The sequence below is a fragment of the Rattus norvegicus genome, chromosome 8 (assembly GCF_036323735.1).
Source record: "Rattus norvegicus strain BN/NHsdMcwi chromosome 8, GRCr8, whole genome shotgun sequence".
Lineage (NCBI taxonomy): Eukaryota > Metazoa > Chordata > Mammalia > Rodentia > Muridae > Rattus > Rattus norvegicus.
In genome coordinates this window covers 26,028,503-26,036,656 of record NC_086026.1, presented here as the reverse complement: position 1 = coordinate 26,036,656, position 8,154 = coordinate 26,028,503, and the positions used below count along the sequence as shown (strand labels likewise).

The 8,154-nt window shown below is 38.2% G+C and overlaps 1 pseudogene; it reads left to right on the top strand.

The window, feature by feature from the left end:
• Positions 1-6,769: 6,769 nt before the first annotated feature.
• Impdh2-ps2 (inosine monophosphate dehydrogenase 2, pseudogene 2) lies at positions 6,770-7,697 on the top strand (annotated as a pseudogene).
• The last annotated feature ends 457 nt before the right edge of the window (positions 7,698-8,154 follow it).

Here is an 8,154-nt window from a genome sequence, read left to right as displayed (position 1 = left end):
CTGGTTTGGGATGCCCAAGGTAATCAGGTCAGACAATGGCTCAGCCTTTGTTGCCCAGGTAAGCCAGGGTGTGGTCAGGTATTTAGAGGTTGATTGGAAATTACATTGCATATACAGACCTCAAAGCTCAGGACAGATAGAGAGAATGAATACAACTCTAAAAGAGACCCTGACCAAAGTGACCATGGAGACTAGTGCAGATGGGGTGGCACTCCTTCCTCTTGTTCTCTTCAGAGCAAGGAAAACTCCTTCCAGATTCAGTCTTATGTGCTATGGGGCCCCAGCTCCTCTGATTGTATTAGATGATATGTCAAAGTAATAATGATTTGTATGACAGAATAAAAGGTCTACAGGTGACACAAAAAGAAGTCTGGTTACAGTTGGCAACAGCCTATGCCCTGGGGATCCTAATCACCAGTTCCAGGCGGGAGACTCCATCTACATTTGACAATACCGGGCCCAGACACTTGAACCTCACTAGAAAGGACTGTACGTGTTGCTGTTGACCACCCTGACAGCTGTCAAATGTCAGCCCTCACCAGCCATGTACTATCTGTTGGGGCTGGGGGCTGGGACCTAGAGGGACACTCAGATATTGATAAAGCTCCCTGGACTTGCATGTCAGATAAGTGGATACATCAGAGATGTGACTGGGGGTTTGCTCTGATGGGGTTGCTGTAGTGCTCACTTGAGGAGTGTGCTTTGGAAACAAGTATTTCATGTTTTCCCTGGGTTCCATCGAGATAGGTCCCTCAATAGCAAGTGTGGGGTTAAGTTTGATTTCTATTGTAAATAATGTAATGTCCCCTTAATATGAAGGCATTGCTTATGCTAATACTCCTAACACTTCTTGGGTCTTTGCCTCTGAGATCATGACCTGTATAAATTTAGAAGTTCTAAAAGACAATCATGACTTTTGTGTGTTAGTTCAGATAGTGCCTAGATTGTTATACCATCCTTATGAAGATATACTGAACTATTGGGATCCTGATGCTAGGGACTTAGTAAGGCACAAAAGAGAGTTGTAAGGCACAAAAGAGAGTTGGTGATTACTCTGGCAATTAGCTTGGGACTGGGTTTGGGGGCTGCAGGGACAACTACAGGGACATCTGATATTGCCCTGCAACACATGGCTTATGGAGAATTGAGGGCTGCCATTGACTTAAATATCAAAAGAATAGAAAAGACTTTAACTGACATCAAATAATCCCTGACCTCCCTCTCAGAAGTAGTCCTTCAAAATAGGAGAGGATTAGACCTGTTATTCCTTAAAGAAGGAGGCCTGTGTGCTACATTAAAAGAAGAATGTTGTTTTTATAGATCAGTCAGGAAGAGTTAAATACAATTTTGCTAAGATTAGAGAGGATATAGAACAAGAAAAAGAGAAAGAACATGTGTCATAAGTTGGTTTGAAACCTGGTTCAATTCTTCCCCTTGGTTCACAACTCTGGTTTATTGCTTATTAGAGAACATATTGTTAAGGCAACAATAGAGGCCCACCACTAGTGATGAGATCCAGTTATGATTTTAAGATTAAAACCATGACAAAAGAAAAAGGGGAGGATGAAGAAATAAAGTTTCATAGTTTCATAGATGTGAAAAACAAAGCTGTAGAAACAAGGTTTTGAGAAATACATCTGGTGGTCAGGATGCCTGTGACAAACTTGTGACCTTTCTGAGAGACACATCTGACATCAGATTGCCTAATGTTATGACAAAGTTTTGGTGAACAAGATATTGTGGCAATTCTGACTAAGCTAATTAAGACAAAACAATAACAACTGTTTTCCCTAACCTTCCCTGTGGTAAATCCAAAGAACAACCACAAGATGTCATCCTGACCCTGCCTGACCACCCAGTTCCTCCCCCCATCTAAGGGACGTGCCTACTTAGCCCTTTCCCAGTGATTCTCCAAGGCCAGGTGTGGGATAAGGAAAGTAACAAACTGAGCTAAAAACAGCCCCTTGAGCAGGCCAGCCAATACCTTAGAAGATCCTTTGTCCTGTGTACCTAACCACCAATGACAATAGGCCAGCTAACCCTGACGCTGAAGTCTGCCCTCTGTAATGAATAAAAGTTGTGTGCTTTTTGGGTTCTGGGTTGCCTCTCCTTGTGTGGATGAGCAACCCCATGTACCTGGATAATTAAACCTCTTGCCATTGCAGCGGTCTCTCAATTTGTGTTCTGTGGGTTGCACTACTGAGGTAAGGCCACTTTGAGGTCTTACAACACTTCTTATTATCTTATGCCAATAGGTTAACCACAATTTTCTGGACACCATGGGCTTTGCACATATATATATATATATATATATATATATATATATATATATATATATATATATATATGTTGGCATTCTCTCACATTCTAAATAGTGAGATTTCTTCGCATATGTTTTTAAGTTTATTTATAAAAGAGACTAAAACTCTGAAAAGGGGAAGCATAGATTTCCCAGGGAAAATGGCCCAAAGTCAAATGCATGTAATCAAAATTCTAGCCTAGATTTTGATAGAGTCTCATGTATGTCTAACCATCCTGAAAGAACTTATGTAGCTAAGGGATGACATTGAATTTCTGGTCTTTTCTCGCATACTTTAAAAGTCACAACGTTACCCATTTACTACTGCAATCACTGTTATAGATTGCATATAGAAGTTCATGTACACTAAACAAATACACTAATGGGGGTAAGTTTTATTTTGTCTTGTTTTTATATTAAAAGTATGATTCCAAATGTTTTGAAATTATATACAGTAGCATACAACCACAGGGTGATCAATTATTATTTTAAGGTGCATTAGGTAACAAAGCCAGAATGATCCATAAGGAAAGTATATTAAAGGCATTATTATGTATAATATTTCAATCATATAATCAGTTTATCATGTAAATACTTATTACACATCAGGGAGCATCTGTACAGAGAACTCGGGACAGGCAAAAGGTCCCATATCCTTCCTTCAGCCCCATCAGTGGTAGGATTATAGAAGTCTTCCACAATTCATGGCTGTCATATGGTCATCAATTATTTGAAGTTTGATAAAGATGAATAAATTTTCTTTATCATTACTATAAAACAAACTTTTTATGTGCTTTTGAATAGTCACTGGAATTCAATCTGATTAAATTATATGTCAAAAATATTGAAGGTTTTAAATTTTAATTTTTTAAGAATTGAAAATACTAACATATGCATACACTTTATTTTGATCATATCTATTCTTCACACACTCTTCCAAATTCCCTCAGGATGCCCCATCACATCTACCTTTGATTTTATATATGCTTCTTTATAATTTGTAAGTAGTTTATCTTTTACCCTTCTCTATCCAATTATTATTTCCCATGTTGGCATGAGCGTGAAGTCATTCACTGGGACTTAAGAGAACCTACTAACAGCCATGGTCTTAAAAATAGCCTCTCAACTTTAGCCCCTAAATTGGAAACTTCTGGTTTCTTTGGAAAGTCAGTTGTGTCAAATGATGCTTTGATGGGGCACACAGATGAAAGGATATTTTGGTAAAGCAGACATGGGAAAGAACACAGGATGTTCAGAAGGAATATAAATATGACCCTCACAGTCAGTAGGAGCTCGAGCATTGCTTTGCTTTGCTCTATCTTGCTCTTTTTCCCTAACTATATCCATGGATTGGTTCACCTTACATTATGCTGCTGAGCTTTGCTTATGGTAACATCATAGAAAAACTCGCTTGTCAAAGAACTTCTCCTGAGGTTTCTGTAGCCTCTTGCCACTTCTACAGTCTAGTGCTGACTGGAAATCCTTGTGGTTTATTCTGAGTTGAACTACATTTGCTTATTCATGTGTGGTGACTGTCAAGTGGACTGGATGGCAGCTTCTGGTTTCTGTGTGTTGTCTTCCAAGAGGAATGGACTGCAGCTGCTGATTCCTATTTGATATGTGCTACCAGACTAATCGGCTGATATCCTGACAATGAAGATTCAACTAGTCCCCAAAGAAATATATCTAAATAGATCTACTTCCCCTGTTATCCTGATAACTTCTCTTTGCAACTAACTCTGGTGGGTGGTGGGCTAGAGCAGTGGTTGAACGCTTATTAAAGTAGGCTGCAAAAAGTATGCCTATAGGTGGTACCCAATGTGGCTTAGGCAAAATGAGTAATTGTTTCTAATGTGCTACAGGAAATAGCAATTTTGAGAGGTTAGCAATGCTGTTTAAGGATATTGGCAAGATGACAGCTACTGCTACTAAATGGTATATTATGTTTCTAGAGGGATTTTCTGCTTTTGCCTCATAATCCTCATGTATGCCATTTTGAAAAAGATTTAGTAGAAAGCTTAAACCTCAGAAGGTTCACTCAATTATCTTGTGTTGGAAAGAATTGTAGATTTGGCTATGTGGGTAGAGAGTTTGCTAATAGAGGTAAAAATGCTTGGAAAGCAAAAGAAATCTTTGGTGAATGAGATTGGGAATGTACCACATGATGAAAAAGAAAAGTAAACTAGGCTGGATGTTAGATTGTTGTTATACCCTGCTCCATATATTTTCATTACTAGGTGCCCAAAACACTTCACTGAGAGAAGGGTCAGGAAAAGCAAGAAGTGACACAGAGACAACACATTAATGCACAATTGAGTGAGCCACCAGAGTATTTCTTTGGGCCTAAAAAAGCAACTTCTTCGCTCTTCTCAGTCTTTGTGTAGCATATGCCTGCTAATGATGGTATTCCTGCCTATTATGAATTGTCTTGGTATCTGATAGATCTAACATTTTGTTAAAGAAATACTAAATAATTAGGCTACACAGCACAGAGTTATCCCACAAGATTCAAAAGGATGGGTGTCACCTGTTCTAGAAGCTGATCAAGAATAAAAATGGTCGTCATGGTAGAGGCATGACGCTCCTAAAATAGCACAACATAATTTAGCAAGAAAAATACATGTTATCAAAGAACACCTGCTTTTGGAAGGGCAATATGTTGACTTATAAAAACAAATCCAATCTGATGATGACATATTGAACAATGTCATGATGTGGCTTTAGAAGTTAGAGATATGATTGTGGAGCCTGGGAAACAATCTACCTTATTGACTAAGGTAATCCAATTATATAGAAGTTTTCACAGACATTTTACCAGATTAGGTTCATCTATATAGAGAGTCAGAACAGATCCTGAAATCAGAAAGTCATTGATGGAAATCTTGACCTTTCAGAATGCAAACACTTAATATAAGAGAGCAATCAAACCATTGAAAGCATCTGGAGCCCTTGGAGATGAATGCATAAGAGAAGCAACTGATGTTGGTTCTCAGGAATATACTGCCTACATCATAGGTCAATCTATAGCTATAAATATCATAAATCAGAATGCTCAAAGTTTTAATTCTGAAAAGTTTGGTCATTTTCAAAGAAATAATAAGGCTAAGAGATTCAGAACTCAAAATAACAGACATATTGAATCTGGTGAATATGGTAATTGTAGAAGAAAAGAAGTAGGTTCTGCTTTCTGGGAGTCACAAAAGTTTCCAGGGTATTATAGCTGCTGTGGAAAGGGCAAACATTGGTTAAAGGATTGCCAGTCCAAAAGAAAATACTAGGTAACATGTTGCCATCAGAAAACAAAGGGAGAGGCCTCTCAGCTTGAGACCAAAAGGAAAACAATATGATCCCTTTTTATTTGGTCCATCAGAAGATACCATGCAGGCAAGAAAATTACAAGTAGGTATTTCTGATCTTATATATGCTACAGATGGAACTGCAGTTGAGATCTGGCCACAGACAGCCCTCTTACATTATCCCCCAAAGTTGAATACTAAAGTTAACTACCAATGCTTATGGAACCTTACCTTCAGTGGCAGTGGGAATAACCGTGGAAAGAAATAGGTTAACTTCTCAAGGATTTATTGTGTATCCATGTATAGTAAATGGGGATAGCAAGGAACAGATACAAGTCATAGAAAATGTGAAAGATGATATGAAAACTAAAGCAGGGGAGAGAATTGCCTCAAATGTTGCTGTTTCCTTACATCATTAACAAGGACGCTTATCTTGAAAGCCCTTACAGGGCTTTCGGGAACACTGGGAATCATGTTCTGGCAAAGAATAGTCAATGATCAGATACCCAAATAATGGTTCAGATAAATGGTGTGGACATAGAAAGGTTGGTAAATATAGGAGCTGATATTAGTATACTTTTCCAAAACTCTTAGAATCTAGATTGGCTACTTCAGAAGATTTTTACATAATTTATAGGGATTAGTACATTATCATGAATAAAACAAAGTTTCCAATGAATCACCTGTTTGGAATGAGAAGCAGAAACAGGGAAGTTGAGACCTTGTGTGGTTCACATACCTATAAATTTATGGGGAAGAGATCTTTTACAAAAATGTGTTACTCAAATTAAAATTCCTGTGATTCTGGGGTCAGTGAATAAGGAAATTAGAGATTATATGGTAAATGTTCCTGCAGAATGTATTAATACAGATGAAAGAGAGCAATAGCAAACAGTTTCCATGGTCAAAAGAAACCAGGATGTCCAGGAGTTCAATTTCCATATTTATAAAAGTGGCCACTACTGACCTACCACGAGCTTTTCCTCTAAAATGGTTATGAAACCAACTTATCAGGCAGGAGCAGTGGTCCAAAACAAATATTACATGCACTTGAACAAATGGTACCAGGGCATCAGGAGGCTGAATATATAGAAGAGTATACCAGCCCATAGAATCCTGCTGTGTTTGTTTTAAAAATTAAATTAGGTAAATGGAAAATGATAATACATTTATCATGACTAAGAGGAAACATTTAGTGGTAGCTCCTGCAGGCATTGCTCTGAAGGAGACAAATTAAATTCTGCAGAACAGTAAAAATGGAAAGGTGCCCATTTGTGGAGGAAAGTAATGAGTTGGTAGCCATCACAGGATTATCCATTGGCTTCAAAAGATAGCACAAAGCAACTACTATGTGGGGCAGCCACAGGCACTCATGAGAATGACAAGTACAAGCTGGAGTTTCTAGTCCTTGCTTGTGTGGATGTAGTGGTTTTGAACTCTTCCCATGGAAACTCCATTTTCCAAATCAATATGATCAAATACTTCAAGGGGAAATACACCAATTCAAGTTATTGTAGTCAATGTAGTCCTTGCTGCTCAAGCCAAGCACCTCATAGATGCAAGTGTGAATTCTCTGAGATTTAACATAGGGAGTGGCTCTATATGCATCACCCAAGAAGTATTGGCCTTCAGGAATCCCCAAACAACAGCATTGTGCAAGATTTTTGAGTATGTGTATCACTTTGGTGTCTCTGTTATTGTTGATTGGGGAATCCAAAATGTGGGACATATTGCCAAAATTTTGGCTCTTGAGGATTTTACAGTCATGCTGAGTTCCCTCTTGGCTGCAACCACTAAAGACCCTGGAGAGAAATTCTTCTCAGATGGGGTCTGGATGAAGAAGTATATTGGTATGGTTCTCTTGATGCCATGGATAAGCATCTTAGCCGCTAGAACTGATAATTTAGTGAAGCTGACAAAAATCAAAGTCCCAAGGAGTTCTGGTGGCAGTGTAGGGCAAAGGGCCTATCAACAAATTTGTCCCTTATTTGATTGCAGTATCTAGCATTCCTGCCAGGACATTAGTGCCAAAAGATTAAGTCTGAGCCCTGATGTACTCGGCTGAACTTACATTTGAGAAGAGAACATCAGCTCAGGAATAAAGTGGTATCTACAGCCTAAATCTAATATGCCTTGAAATTTTTAATAAAAATTTGGAATAAAAAGGAATTCTTCCATGCTGGGGTTTATAAATCGCTCCAGGAAAAAATATCAAAAGGAGACTCTGTTTGTTATTTGGATTATAAAATCAGTAAACAAAAATTTGACCACAAAAGGTAGAGATCTATAGGATCCAACTGCAACTACTCAGCAATTTTCAAATTTAATAAGTGTTATATACTGGCTGAGGCCTATAATTGGATACCTTTCTTTCCCTTTCAAAGACAGAGTGAAGAATCCACAATTTGGTCATCCTTCTTGTGTTTCTTGTGGTCTGAGCATCTTGGACTAATATCCACTTGTCAATGAGAGCATACCATGTGTGTTTTTCAATGATTGGGTTACCTCATTCAAGATAATATTTTATAGTTCCATCCATTTGCCTATGAATTTAATGAA